This window comes from Prinia subflava, chromosome 4 (assembly GCF_021018805.1).
Source record: "Prinia subflava isolate CZ2003 ecotype Zambia chromosome 4, Cam_Psub_1.2, whole genome shotgun sequence".
NCBI lineage: Eukaryota > Metazoa > Chordata > Aves > Passeriformes > Cisticolidae > Prinia > Prinia subflava.
In genome coordinates, this window is record NC_086250.1 from 27,655,608 (window position 1) to 27,671,397 (window position 15,790).

At 37.1% G+C, this 15,790-nt stretch overlaps 1 long non-coding RNA gene across 2 annotated transcripts in view; it reads right to left on the minus strand.

Moving 5' to 3' along the window:
- Positions 1-11,051: 11,051 nt before the first annotated feature.
- LOC134550038 (uncharacterized) overlaps positions 11,052-15,790 on the minus strand; it is an 80,923-nt gene continuing 76,184 nt past the window's right edge. For both annotated transcript variants that reach the window (XR_010080237.1, XR_010080236.1), the window contains 2 exons: positions 14,758-14,917; positions 11,052-14,670 (listed from right to left, as the gene is read on the minus strand). This is a non-coding gene — a long non-coding RNA (uncharacterized LOC134550038). The remainder of the gene's footprint in view (positions 14,671-14,757; positions 14,918-15,790) is intronic.

Below are 15,790 nucleotides of genomic sequence, written 5' to 3' on the forward strand. Positions count from 1 at the left end.
CAGTAGTGTAATATATTATAATGTTAGGTGCCCAAACAAATAATCCAACACTGCTGCACATATGGATGTCCTCCAAGAAGGTGTTTGTTATTATGCATTCCAAGTTACTTTTAAGACTTTTTTCCTCTGTACTCCTATACATCATCTCTCCAATTAGTTTCAGCTTTCATGTTGTTATCTGCTTTGACATAATTTCATGGTAATCCTTATTTATTCCTCATTTCAACGCTTTATATCCATTTGCCCCTGCAGAGGGCACCTTCAGGAGCTCTCAACAACAGCAGGGGAAAAACAACTAGTGAACCACAGGGAAACATAACCTAGGAGCCAGTCATCCTCTGGACAGCCTCTGCTTCTTGCTCCCGTGTTGGCAGCTCCCAGCATGTTCCCACAAGCAAGATCCTGTACTGAAACATATTAAAAATTCAATTTTACTTCACTCAGATTCAGGAACAGGCTTTCTCAAAATAACTGAAAGTTGATGGGCATGGTTCAGGAATTCAAAATCTGTGAATTAATATCAATACTTTTCTGCCCTTTTGTTAGCAGCTCAAACCAATGGATTTGGGAAATACCTGCTGCAAGATCTGGAAACCTTTCACATCTTCCATCCCTTCGGGTATTTCCTTATTTTTCATTGCTGTTCCCACCTGTCATCATTTTGAGAGATCAATATTATTCTGCATGTTGTAATGTCTGAACATTTATGCATGGCTAGAGAGGCTCCTTTTGTATATTGCCCTAAAGATAAAATATCAGCTATCAGAGTTTTTCCTAGCTTAATCAGATATACATCTCTTTAGTGTATTAGATACTATAACAGCATGATAAATATCCACAATTTATATGGATATTTATATATAGATAACCAGATGACTGATTTAATCATTAATGAGCCATCACTTAAAAACTTACTAAGGGTTTTTAATAACAACAGTACATTCTCAATTTAGCACATTCTGAATACCAATGAATGGTGATCTATATATTTACTAAATAAATGACATGCTCTGTATTCCTCATGCTGCTACTTCATGGGACTTCATTTTTCTTGCTTCACTTTTCAAAATATCTTCTAATGTCACTATTTCCTCTGCTATAGCTGCAATCTCCTCATCTTTGCTACAGCATGCTAAATATTGCTTATAATTGGGTAAAAATTCACAGTTAGACATTTTAGAAATTACACAACATACATTTTTTTAAGAATTGCATATTTTTATCCAGAGGATCTGGTATTTCCACCAAAGTGAAACCTGGGACCAGACAATCCCATATTATGACCAGGGAAAAAGCATGTTCTCTCAAGGGGTTGGCTGTCTCTGGGCATTGATGTCTTTTGGATGATAGGTCTAAACCTAGTGAAGGCAAAGAAAAATTTCTGTGTAATGGAAAGTAGAAGCCTCCTCAAATGCATCTATTATCCTATCAATTTTAAGATCAGGTGAGATTTCAAAGTAATCTAAACTATTTGAACAACAAATTGTTACCTATAACTTGGTCTAAAAAGAGATCAATGGGATTTGCAGATATGACAGGACTGAGATGGCAAACTCACCAGCAGGATTTCTTATTGTGCATGATTGGAGTTTCAATATCTATTACTAATAAATCATTCCATTTTCCCTCCCTCTGCCTCCATTCAAACTTAGACAGCCCACATGTGTGGAATATGAACATACTACTGTTGACACATGACTCCCCAGGAGAACTGTCTGAAGCACATGTTGCAGAGATGATCCATGGCAACTATCAGTGTTTTGGTGTTATTCAGTTTCCTATTTACATGAAGCAGAATCACAACAGAGAACCCGGATTCTGTGGGATTAGTACTAGTGCTTCACTACATGCTTCAAGACTTCTCCCTGCTCGGTAACAACTCACCAGGAAGCCCCCAGTGATGCCTCTGTCACATCTGTGACAGCCAAGCGTGGGCAGCTCCCCTCCCAGCTGCACAGAAAAGATGTGGGAGTTCTGATGTCCTGGGGTGACAAGGGGCTCCCAGCTGCCTGGCATGAAGCAGGTACTCAAACCGCCACATCAAAACAAGGATCGTAACAGCTGCAGCACACCCAAATTGTCCAGACATGACCAATCTTCTCTTACCAGCCATTAGGAATGAGTGAGGTTTTCGGGAAGTTCTGCCTTGCAGTAATCAGAGATTTTTCAAACCAAAACCAAAACAAACTCAAGAAAACAAAGAAATTGGGAAAAACAAACCACGAAAACAAAACCCCAAAAGAAATCACAAAATAAAAAAACCACCAAACCTCTTCATTTACAAAAATGGAGGGGTTTGTCCGACAGCAATAGTTCCAATGATATGGGGATTGATGTTTCCACACCTGAGGATCAGATGCATGATATTACTCACAGAGAACAAGAGCTCGCAAGATTTTTGTGCTCTGCTTTTGCAAAAGATGTATGTCATTGAGGTGTCAGTGGAAAAGATGCTATCACAGACTAAACCTAAAAAGGTTCATATTATTAGCATTATTGACTAACAACACTGAGTGATGTTTTCTTTAGTACCAGATTTATCTCCATGGTGTCTACAATCACAAGAACCTGAAGATAAGCAATTTACAGAAATTGTCGCATGGAAAGACAGGGTGAAATGATGTGGTGTGTTCCCATACCAAAATCAAATTCAAATTCAAAATCAACCAACCAAAAAACCCCCAAACCCACTTCCCAATAGAGGGTAGTTTTTGTTTTGCTGGTTTTTTTTTAATTTTTAATTGCCAATATTGCATATTGGCTTGAGGTTTGAATTATTCTGTAGGTGCTATTCCAAAAAAGCTGTGTCCCAGGAGAATTAATAACATATGATCACTAGAGTAACTCTTCACAAGACCCTTGAGTCTCTGTAATTAACATGTTAAACTGCACTTAAAGGGAATAAAGTATCATTATACACAGAATAAATCATTTCAAATTACTGAATTATTTGTCTGTACAATTACCCAGATAATTATCTAAACTTTATTAATAAAAGGTTTCATTAACTACCATTTACTCTGGATAGAACTAACCCATTGAGTTTTTACTCTCAATGAACAATGCAAAATACAACATAAATATTATAGATATTTAAAAAAACCCAGATCCTAATTATATGCTGAGCTGAGCTAATTTTGAGATCGTATTTTTGCTACAGAGGGTGCTTTCCTAAACTGAGTTGATTAGAGGCAGATACTGCAACATAAAGCACAAGAAAGGAACCAAATATTTATCAAAGCATAACCACTCAAGGTGAATCTTAGGCTTAAGATACAGGGTTGAAATTGAGCAAAATTGACCTGTGACACATTCAAGCAAAATTTCATGCACCAGCTTGCCTATATTTAAAGGCAGAACCCTCCTTCAGCAAATTTAGAGTTTATCTAAGCTATTTGCATGGTGCTGGACTGTTCAAGTCTAATACAGAGGTAATATAAAGTGATAATTTAAACTGATGACAAGGTGGCATTACTGCAAAGACTAAGACCACTGCTTAAGCAAGGTCTTCCTAAGCAGCATGCCTGATCACACACATGCCACTGCTCTGAGGACACTGAAACTTGAATGTCTTGCTCTCTCTAGAGCTGAGGCACACCAGATGCATATATGTGACCCAAAGGGGATGACTTTATCTCTAGAGCCATGGCTTAAACAGTCTTACACGAAATACAACTGCTGTATGATCTCATTATTGCTAAGATGTAAAACCTTTGGGAGTTTTGCTTTCTTTCATTTTAAATCAAGTCAGTAATGACTTTGTCACTGTTATAACCTGCTGCATATGCAGGATTCATGCATTAACTTGATATCTTACTGTGGCCCCAGGTTCAGCCCCATAATCCAGCCACCACACATCAGCTGAACTCCAGTAACTGCTGCCAGCCATCAGCAAATGCAAATTAAAATGACTGAGGTACAAAGTCATATTTCCTTTAATTTGCAGCAGACTAAAAGCAGGTACATGGACAGCTATAATGCTATAAACACCCGTTCTGCAGCTACGTCAGCCATAATTCAAGCACATGTCTAAAACCTGAACCATTATGGTACGTGAAGAGACATGTAATGTTTTATACACAGACTCCCTTGCCATTTATAAGTTGCACAATCACATTTTTCCTCCCAGAAATCTCACTTTTGATCACATGGTTTTCCCGGAATTAGGCACAGAAATACCTCTATTTTCTGGCTCTGGGAACCTACCAATTCCTAAACTTCACACATTAACTGTTTCCTTCTGATACATCCCAACTTCAGCTGCACAACTACTAAATGTACTCTAGACCTGTACTCTAAACCCTTCAACTTCTAAAAACACCCCATTCCAGATGTGATACTGGTGTTGTTCATACTTATCCAGCTGATGAGTTATTGGGATTCTTAAGGCTTTACCTGAAAGCTCTTGAACTCATATCAAATATCTGAGTTGTTATATCTGGAGTGGAAATTCCTCACCCTTTCCAACTAAAGTTGTTCCACTTCTGGTGAAACCCTTCCTGTCTTTGTAGCCATGAAGAAGGCTAGGTCCTGAGTGCCCTTTCCACTCGGTTTGCTATGCTGTGTGGGACCTACTATTAATATGTAACTGAAGACTGTCAAAATGCATGTAAAAGATTGCTTCTCCCTTATTTTGGGAATTGTGTGTGCATACACTTCTTATGAAGTGTATGCACACACAGAGAACTGGGCATCTTTTTGTTCTTTGATTTTGTGTATGTTCTTTCATAAGTTTATATGTTATTTCATAATTCTATGATATGAACAGAGGTACTATTGAGGAACTAATGCAGTAGTGTAGTTCACTGTAGTGTTGGAAAGGTTATATTCAGTGGAGAGACCCTCACCTCAAACTATTACAGAAATGTTGATACTTTTTTCCTAAGTAGCCTGTGGTTCCAGGGTTTTGCTTTCAATATTTTGGTAATCTGCTGAAGTAAACCACAGCCATAGAAAATTTCAGCCTGATCAAATATTGACAATTGAAAGCAACATATTAAAACAAAGCACTGCACAAATTTAACTTCAAGAATCACTATTTCAGGTGAATAAAGTTATATATAAACTTACACAGTTTCTTCCAACGTTAGATTTGAAACTGCCTTATAGTAGAGAAATATCAGAAACACTAGTTTTCCTTCAGCTAGAAAAATTGTCAAAGTCAGGACAGACTTGGATACCATAGAAATTCCAGTTCAAGACATAACCTCAGAAAAAGATTGCTAATTACTGGGATCCTGCTCCCACTCTTGGGAAGGGAAGCATGGCAGGTATGAGCATCCCCTCTGAACGAGTTGTAATGACTGGAAACAAATGTAGATCCATAGACACACAATCAGAACTTCTTATCTTACAGACACATCTGTGAGTGTTTGGTGACTGAACAGGAGACTTGCATTTCTTCTTGTCATGGTATGGGAAAAGAAAAGAATCACACCTTAACTTTTGTGAGTTTATAACCTCAGTTTTTCATATTCAAAGATATTTCTCTGTCTTGAAAAGGACAAGAGATGGAGATGGATTATAGAAAGTCATGCTTAGCAAGAAGTAATGTGAATAGTAAGCAGTGTGTACGATTCTAACTGTTCATGAGCCCATGACAGCTCAAAAAGCATGTCTGGAGCTCACAGAAGCCCATGTAAATATTTTGCTGTATGTTAGAAACTCTGTTACTGATGCAGGTTCATGCAAGGAATTTCTTGGAACAGAAATTTTACCAGGGCAGTGGAATTCTTACAATTATGTCCTCGGGATTGTGTTGCCCTAGACTGCTGTCCACAGTTGTGAGGGTGGACACACAGACCCCTTTGAGGGTAACTATCAAAGCAATTTGACTCAACCGTACTCACAGTATTAGAAGACATGTTTAAAACCAGGAGTCACTCACTCAGCATGCCCAAGCATTTCTGCCATTAAAGTGCATGAATACAAGACACTGAAGGTCTCACTTCACCTGCGCACTTGCTATCCAGCTCCACCAAACTTGTGCTTGAGAAACATGGTGCAGATCAGCCTGTAAGTCTATAAGCCTGAAGGTACCCTCATGAGCTGCTTCTCAATAGAGAGAACTGTGCAGTTATGTTGAAAGTAAGATTTTTTTTTTCTGACTGTTACCCATTAATGACATGAAGTCCAATTAGGCAGTGCATTTGCTCACTGATATCAAGGTGACGATGGCAATTGGCCTCCAACTTGCCTGGTTGTCTCTGAACTGTCCCCCAAAGTTCCTGCATAACGTTGTTTTCTTGCCCCTAGGTCAGCAGAAAGCTGAACATTGTCACAACCCAAACAGAAACACCCACCACTTTGCCCACCTTCCTGCACTCCAGAAAATGTTGGTGGTGAAAGGGTTAAGAGCCTCTCTGACAGCAGACTGGTCATGTTGAATTCTTCAGTACCACTGTTGTAAGGTATATAAAAGTGGTTTTCAAGATTACACATCTCCATAGGTTATACTGTCATTATAAGGAACTACATTTACACAGTAGGGAATTTGAGTTGGAAATGTGACACTCCTAGCAAAAATGTGAACTGGAACAAAAATTACTCAGAGAGGGAGCACCTTAAACTTTTCATTTCAAAGAATCTGTGCTAAGCCTGAAGAGAGCAAATAATAAGCAATGAAAGGAGTCTTTGTTTTGCCGTGATTTCAAAGCTCTGCCAAAATGTCAAATAATCCATTTAATCAATCAGAAAATTAAAGAATGTGGTAGATTCCCAAGGTAGCTTGATGTTTTAGCTCTGCCAAGTAATTCAGCTGCTGCATAAAGCTTATGTCACAATAGCAATTACTTAATAAGGCATTTTTGTCTAACCGTGTTGATGTAAAAATACAGTTTAGCTTTCAAATTATTTGCAGCTGTGTTCCTACTTGGATCAAGCATGAAATAACTCCAATGTTTATATTTGTTGCTTCAAGCACTGATTTAATTCAATTTTTATCACAATATGTCCTTCTAAAGTTTGCTATTATCTCAACACAAAAAGAAATTGATTTCTTACAATAGACATTCATGGGGTCGCGCAAGAAAAAGGAGACGCTATCTGTTGTTTCACATACAAGACTCATTACACATTTCAGGCACCGCTGGCAGAACTCCTGTGATTTCAAATACAGATTCTTTATGATGTTTACATTTCTAATTGGGTTACTTATTTCAGGACAAAGTTTAATAATCTTGGGAATCCTGGATTATCATGAATTAAATTCTGGGAACATGAAACAGTTTACACTGAACATTTTTTATATTATAGGTCCTTTATTTTCTATTTCTCTCAATGGACAAATTTGATAGACTTGTTAAAAATGTAGATATTTTTCTTCTAATAAGCCAAATAAGATTAAAGATCTGTTTTGTTAATTTAAAATTAAATACAGAAGTTTTATTAAGGTAAAAAGTTCAATGACCACTTAAATGTAATGTTACTTTAGAAAACTTGAGTATACCAATATTGTCTGCCAAAATAATACTCCTCGATAAAAATGAAGTTTGGCTTAAATCTATCTTAATTTTAAATCAAGTTATTTGAGATATTATTTTTATTATCTACACTTGTGTGCATTCCAGAAATTTCTTATGAACTCTACCTTGTGTCAGTGGCAAGAAATACATCCTATGTCTACCTGTAACTATATGGACAATATCTGCTTTTCTTTTTTAACTTTTAGAATTTGAAATTCTGACATGAAAGAATCATAAACTCTGCCAAATATATACCTACACTTCAGTTTATAAAGGAAAAAAAAGCATTCAGCACAGCAAACAAAGCCTGACCTGTGGTCATGACAGCAGGTGGTGCCTGTCTTTGTGATCCTGGAGCCTATTGGTATGATCTCCTTCAGTGGCCAGATGAATAGGGACCTTCTTTTCAGAAGCCACAGTGAGTTTCACAAAAGCTTCTCTGCAGAGGAGGGCTGGAATGAATCCAGTCATGCAGCTTTCTCTAACCCCCGATCCTTTCTTTGGCTCCCCATCTCCACTGCCTACCTACCTCTCCCTGTCCCCCTACATTTTGTTTCCTGCTCTGGTCTTATTGCCAATGGAGAAAGACTACAATGAAGACAGCACAAATATCCCACAGAAATGTATTGAAATGGACCATAAGTGGGGAGCTCCTCAGCATGACCAGTCCTACACTCACAGAAAATTCTGCAGAAAGTGCAAGAACTGCGGCCAGATATTAAGCACCAAATTTGTATCACCTCTGAGTACTGTTAGACTCCAGATTTTATCAGACCAGGGCACCTCTGCATGCTTACAATTTTCTAATGCACAAGTGCTTCCAGGGCTGAAATACCAAGGAAATACCCTCCCCTCTGTATTTTCTTGTGGAGGTAGGAAAAGTAATCATAAACACTAAGAAGCATAAGTGAAATAACAATAAAAAACCTACTTGTCCCAAATAGGAGTCAAACTCTTTTTCTGCAATGATTCTTGGAATTTCCCTACTTGCTGATGTTCTGAAAGTGACAGAGTTAACTCATTCAAAACAACACACAGGATTGACCAAATCTATTGAAAACTTAGGCTGAGCCAAAGTGTTTAATTTCAAAGTAGAAAAAAAACATTCCCCCAAAACGTTTAGATTCCCAAGTAGATAATTAGGAACAAGGACTCTGAGTTCTTCCCAGAAGTATGAATAATAAAATAAAGAGAGGAAAATTTGTAAGGATGTGTAATAACTTTGAGTAAATTGTATTGAGCTGGAAAAAGATGGGCACAATTCTGGCCATAGGTGTCTTTTTCCATGGAAAGAAAGTGCTAGTTTTATTTTAACAATAACTGCCATAGATCAGAAAACCAGAAACCAACTCATCTAATGTGTGCCAGAAGTTCTGCGTGATAGCTTGTAGTTAAAAAACATCTATGGGAGAGGAATGAAAAATAACAAATTGTGCATAATATTTTTTAAGAAATCAAGAAATACTAAGAAAATTGGAAGAGACAATAATTTAAAGGTAGTAAGCAGGTTCACAGACCCTCTAAACTAACTCTAGAAATTCAAATAATGCAGAAAAACTTGATCAGAAAACCATTTTTCCCCCTCCCTCTCCGTATAAATCTTTCCATCCCCTAACTCCACAAAATGACATAGCTCCTCCAACTTTTGTCTCATAATGAGCCATACCTGATTTTTTCAAAACCCACCATGGGGTTGTGGATGAACAGGGAACTGATGCTGACATCAGCATGACAATGATGGTGCTGGGAGAATAGGAAAGTGCCAGCCTCCAGAAATAGCCTTTCCAGTTTTATGTTTGTAAAGAAATTGCAAAGTGCTCTTCTCCCTTCAGTGTTACAACCTTCCCAACAATTAACAAAGACTTTTTTACATCCAGATAAAATCGCTGTAATTTATTCTCCATGATGCTGCCCTTGAAGACTGCTTTAATGCACTAGCTCCAGCAGAAAACCACAGGTCTTGATTTTATAGCCCAGGCCATGGAAAACACATTACACTTGCTTTCAGATATTTGCCCCCTTTACAGGTGACACTCAAGCTGTCTGCATTATCCAGGAAAGACTTAGGAAATCCTGTTTGAATCTGAGATTACCAAGGTGCTGCTTCTCCTGAGAGCTGGTATGTCCACTACCTCAGACAGTATTTTGAAGGTATAAGTAGAACACTGTTTTGCGCTTGACTAAGGCTGCTAATTTATTAAGAACACATGTAATATGGACATTTATAATATATTTAACAAAGAGATAATGTTAACATTTCATCTTTGTGACAAGACCTTGCTTTTTTCTGACAACTAACTGTATTTTAAACATACACACCTTTTACTCAATTTGACACTGACAAGAAAAATACTCTCTTTGCCATCATGGCAAGGTGTCACCTAAAACCTGATTGTCAAGGTTTTACAATGTATAATTCAAAGAAGTATATGTGAAGTCATATTGCAGGATTTATAAGAAAGCATTTTTCCTTCTCCAAAAAAAAAATATAGATCAGCTCCACCCTGGAGGCAGAGGGAAAGGAAAATAATTAGGATAAAAATACTAATTTTTTTTTTCAGAAAATAACAGAATAAAGGTTATCTACAACATCTACAGATGAACTACTACTAGAAGGAATATATAATCTCAAAGTAACACTCTCTCCTCCACTAACACCTTAAGGTGTGACCACTCCTTAGGACAGGTCATTGCTCATTAACTCCAGGGCTGAACACTCAGAGGCACTTGGAGTTGCTTCTGAAGTAGTCAACGGAGTTAGATCTGCAAACATACCATGAGGAGGGTGATAGAAGCCCATTTAGACCATTCTAGTGCCTAGTTTCCAAGGATGAACTCACCTCTGGTGTTATTTCAGAGCACTGTAACTTTTGACTCCTGAAATAATTTGAAAATAAAATACAGTACTGAAAATATACTCTACAGATGGGATTGTAGACTACTTTTCAAAGTATAGTTTGCAGTAAAGATGAATTCAATTTATCAAGAGAATAGTTTAATTGCAATTCATCATTAAACTGCTAGAAATGGAGAAAAAGAGTACAGGAACTCATGTTTAAAGGACTTCCTCTCAGGTCTCTGAAAAGTTACCACCAAAGTAGGTATTGAAAGGATGAAGACAATTTTTATCTTAGCCAAATACAAAGTTGAAAAAAATCAGTTTAGTCTCTTATACTATACATCCTGGATACTGTTGAAAAATATTTTGTTAATATGTAAGGAGAAAATAGTTTTTCTTTTAATAGGAGTCTGAAGATAATGTTTTTTATAGTGATTTGTATTGTGGTTTTTATACTTTTCTTTCACATGAGACCATTGGCACCACTGAAGCAAACCTGTGTCTACCCTTTTAAGCCCAAGTAAGACTGAAATAATTGCCACACGTCTGGGAATTTAATCATGGTTAATTTGTTCATGTGCTGTTTGATTTAAAGAAGAAATTAAAATTTATAATAAAATGGGAAATATGCATCTTGCCTAATTATTGCTAGGTTTTTTTAACCAGAAGATGACCTTAGTTACAATAAAGCCAGTATTTTTAGCAGAGAGAAAAAATCATATCTAAGAGAAATAATAAAGGAGTCAAAGTACCAAAAACTCAATAATGTTTTATTAACATATGCTTCAGAGAAATATTAAAACAGAAAAATTGGAAACATTTGCATCAGAATAAATAACATTCCTCAAAACATTCCCCAAGGTAATTGGTACACAAAAGCAAAGGAGATGGAGCAGTAAGGCAATATGTGGAATAGCAGCACTGTAAGGAATTTGTCAGAAACTGTTTTCTGAGCCCAAGACTGTCAGGCTTCATCTTAGTTCCAGAGAGGAAAAAAACAAGAACTTTCAGAAAGACATGCCAGAGAAAAGAAATCTTTCTTAATCACTGGATTACCTCTCAGATTTGGTCTTAAACATGGAAATAAAGAATCTGGACCAGTTGCTTACAGGGTAGACCTTGCTTTGTTTCCTTCCTTATTTCCAAGCATTTAGAAATTCATTGGCATTTCTTTGTATTCATTTTGGCATATATTTATTAGCTATATTAAATTCTTAGCTATGGGTTTCATATACAGTGTTATCTTTGGCAGAAAATGAAAGATGTATGAACAATTTAAATACTGAACACTGATGTAAAGATGGATCACCTCATTACAAACTGATTTCCTCTCATCAAACTACGAGGGTGAAGGATGAAGAAACAAAATGCAAAAACATGGTAGTCAAAGTGATGACACACTAAACCATCTTCCAATCATTCTCAATAACTCTACAACTACAGCACGCTATCCTGATGGCCCCATCTGAGTTGATGATTTTTCACAATGTATTTCATGGCTTCCATCCCTACATGAGACTTTATTACTATCACATAGGAATAAAAAGCCATAAAACACTAGAGTGAATTTATCTTGATCAGATGCAATACTTATTTTCTTCACATGATTTCACCACCATTCCAAAACTAACCAATGATTTCATGCTACATTACTCAACATTTTAAACTACATTTCAATGACAAGAAAGACACTGAAATGGTTACATCACAAATCAACAGAGCTTTGCCCTTTAAACACATTCCTACCTATGAGAATCAAGAAACAATCACAAGACACAACCATTTAGTTCACTGATAAAAGACAGGACACCACAGAAAAATATCACTTCCACATATAGCTTTCAAGACATAAGGAAAGACAAGAGACACAAAAGAAACTGGTATAGATAAACGCTATGAAAGCACCACTACCAGCATCTTTTTCCTAATTTTCCTTAGTAACTTCCTGGCATGCATTCTAAAAAATCAGACTCAGCACTAAGACATCTTTACGACATCTGTGCTTAATTGCAGAAACAGAACAAGATTCCCTACCTATGACACCGAAACAGCTGTCACAGAGCACCTGTCAAATATGACCTTCTCGCCCCTAGGACTTCTTGGCTATGACAAATTTACTATAGTTCCAAAGTCCATATTTCTCCTGATGAAAGACCAAATAAGACAAATCATAAAATATCCCTATTTTCTAACCCAGACTATAATACTGAGGTCCTGGGCTGAAGACAGTTATTTATTAGTGTAATTACTATTCATCTTCTTATTACTACTAATTGGCCAAGTAGAAACATAAGTCTCTAGGGTCATTGAAAAGTCAATACAATAATTTAACTGCCATTTGAAAATAATTTTGCTTGTGCACTTGCAAGCAAACTAGGCTGCATCAGAAATGTCTCAAGCTAACAGTCTATGCTTCACCAAAAATATTTTACATCTTCCCCGCCATAGAAACCCACTGGCATAGGATCAACATTAATTCTGATCTAGTGTTGACACTAGAACTCAAAATTAACTTGGGTTTGATGTATATACTGCTATCCTTTCTCACCTACCAAATCCTACTTCTTGCATAATATAATGTTGATAGCATAGAAAAGAGCGAGAAATCATTGAATGAAAGGAAGTGCATAAATAAATTCAATTATCATGCATAAAACATGCAAATGACTTAAAGACTGCATATGAAACTCTAGTTTATATTCATTAATCTCAGATTGCACTTTTGAGGGAGAAGGAGACACTAATCGGATCCAGATTAATGCACTCCCAAACCTTCCCATTTGTTTTTAGGTGAGGGTTAAAATAGATGTATTAAAATAAACACTGCTGTTCACCTCCTTCAATTCTGTTTTATTTGTGGAAGAAAGTGAAAGCTAAAAATTATATCACAGGCTTGAGAATCCGGGTTTTTTCTGAACTCCTCAGGACTGTCACTTACCCACTGTCACTGTTCATTGTGGGTTTTTTTGGTTTTTTTTAATGGAAGACAATTTTGACTGTAAAACTAGTCCAAAACCAAACTAGTGGCTTGACAGAGAGAGCAGGGTGGGAAGAGTTTCGGCTTGCCTAAATCATCCCTCACCTTCTCTATCCTGAATACTGATGCAGATGGATCCTTTTAAACTGTATGCAGTCAGTCCCTAAAGGACTCCATCCGAAGCTGGCACATTGCTGCTTCATTGTGTGGGAAAAGGGGATTCACAAGTGGGCTTATGCAGTCCTGCTTTGCTCACCCAGCCAGCAGAAACACAGTACACACTAGGGCCAAACACCTGCTCCAGGTTTCACTGCCCAGGGATTCCACTCCAGCCTCTGCCCAGTCATCTGGCTATAAAAATAGCAACCCCCCAGCCTCCACTCCCTGCTCCTGCTAGAGCTGGGTGCTGGTCCCTGCCACTTACCCTTGCCTAGGGAGCACCCAGGGACAAGCCACTGAGGATGAGACCAGTACCCACAACAAAGTGAACTAAGGGAAAGTGGAATTCCTGGGGCTGATCCTGCCCCAGGAGAAATGTAAGCACATGGAAGAAAAACGTCCAGAAATGAAAGAATGGAAGGTCCCATTCCTACCCACTGGTAGAGGAAGGTTAAATAAAGCAAACAAAAAAGGTCACCAAACTAATTTTGTACTGAAACCAATGAATTTCGATTAGAGGCCTAAAGGGGAAAGGTTAGGATGCTATCAGTGACATAATTTCTCTTCCCTTTTGTTGAAATGATTGGATATTAAACCCCTCCAACAGAATGGGACACACTTCATGCAGGGTGGAGGGAAGCTTTCAAAATCTTACATTTCTTTGATTATTTTTTGCATATATCCTCCTGAACTACAGACATTACACCATGAAAGCACAAAAACACATACATGTAGACTCAAACATATATTCACACACATAGTTTCAGACACAGACCAGCTTCTGCCGACAGCTTGATTCAAGAGAGTTTTCATTAGAAGTAATTTCTGCATGTTTTCAGGTCCTAAATTATTTGCAATAAATAAAAACAATAAGGCTGAAAGCTGTCAACATCTTGACGAATATTCAGAGCTATTTAGTAGACGCTTATAATATTCATTTCTCCTAAAAGAGAAAATGATCATACAGTATCCTAAGTAAGAGCTAAAGATATTCACCTCATGAAGCCATTTCTCAACTAGCCCCTTAGCACTTGCTAGAATTATTCGCAGCATGAGCTCTACTTTTTCATTTTCTGCTGACTCCATGTGGGTAATTTCTCTCTTGTGATTAAAAGTGAGCTTGTCAATTCCTTCAAAGCATTTCCTTAGGTGTGTTTGGAAGTGGAGTGGATCCTTTGTCTCAAAAAAGATTCCTAAATGATCATTGCTGCATCTAGGGAAAAAAGGAAAACCTGAAAAACGATAAAAAAATGAACTTTAGAGGTATTTATATAAACATATTTTACACCAACAGCAGACAGATGAAATGGGCTGTTTACCTCGGAAAGAATAGTCTTTTCTTTGCCAGATAATCATTCAAGACCTTCCTGAATGTCATCCAAAAGCGATTCTGCCTCCTTCAACTTATCCAGCATCTGGGGCTGTGAGATAACCCTCGTGGCATTGGTCTCCTTCACTGACTCCTTCGTTATTAGCCTCCTGGTGGGTGAGATAGAATACAGTGAATGTAATAACCATACTTCACACAACAGGCTCTCTCTCTCTTTTAAATTGAAAATCTCCTTATTACAAAACAAGGGGTGTTCTTTTTCTTCTACCTTTAAGTAGGACTGCCACATTCATTGCTTTTTACAAAAACGCAGCTGCTTTTTAAGCTACAGATAAATAGAATTGCTAGGCAGTAATTCTGCCCAGTCTGAATGTATTATTTTCTAAGTCACTCTGTTGAAGCGCTTTTTATTATGAACTGGAATGAACAGAGAAAGTCTTTTTCTTGACTAATTATGACTATGCTTTGTTCTATACTATTAACTTACAATGCCAGATTGGTCAGCTTTTTTTTTCTTCCTTCAACCAGTTCAACAGATTACCATGCTTTTTCTGGGAAATTAGAGAGCTAATTATTAAGACTTTATAGACTAATGATGAAAATATAAATAACACTGATCAACAGTGTATCAATTCACACAATCTCTTTGATATGCACAATGCAATCTTCTATTTCAACACCACTGATGCACGGACAGGAGTTACTTTGACTCAGTCTACAGTATTTACTTCTCAAAAAGACTTGTTAAACTACATATTTTCTAACTAGAAAAAACAAAGCTGAAACACAATATTTCATATACCTATTCCTGACATACTGTTATTGTATTCCCTATTTATGAAAATCAGGAAAGACAGAATAGGAAGGAAAGCAATAAAGACATTAAACCAGGAAAACATGAGGACATCTGTTGTTTCCTACTAGAAGACACTATGTAGTGTATGCTTGATTTGAAAGACACTTATGGTTTGTTTCTTTTCTTTTAATTACCTACTTTAGGGAATGGATTAGTTTGCAAAGAT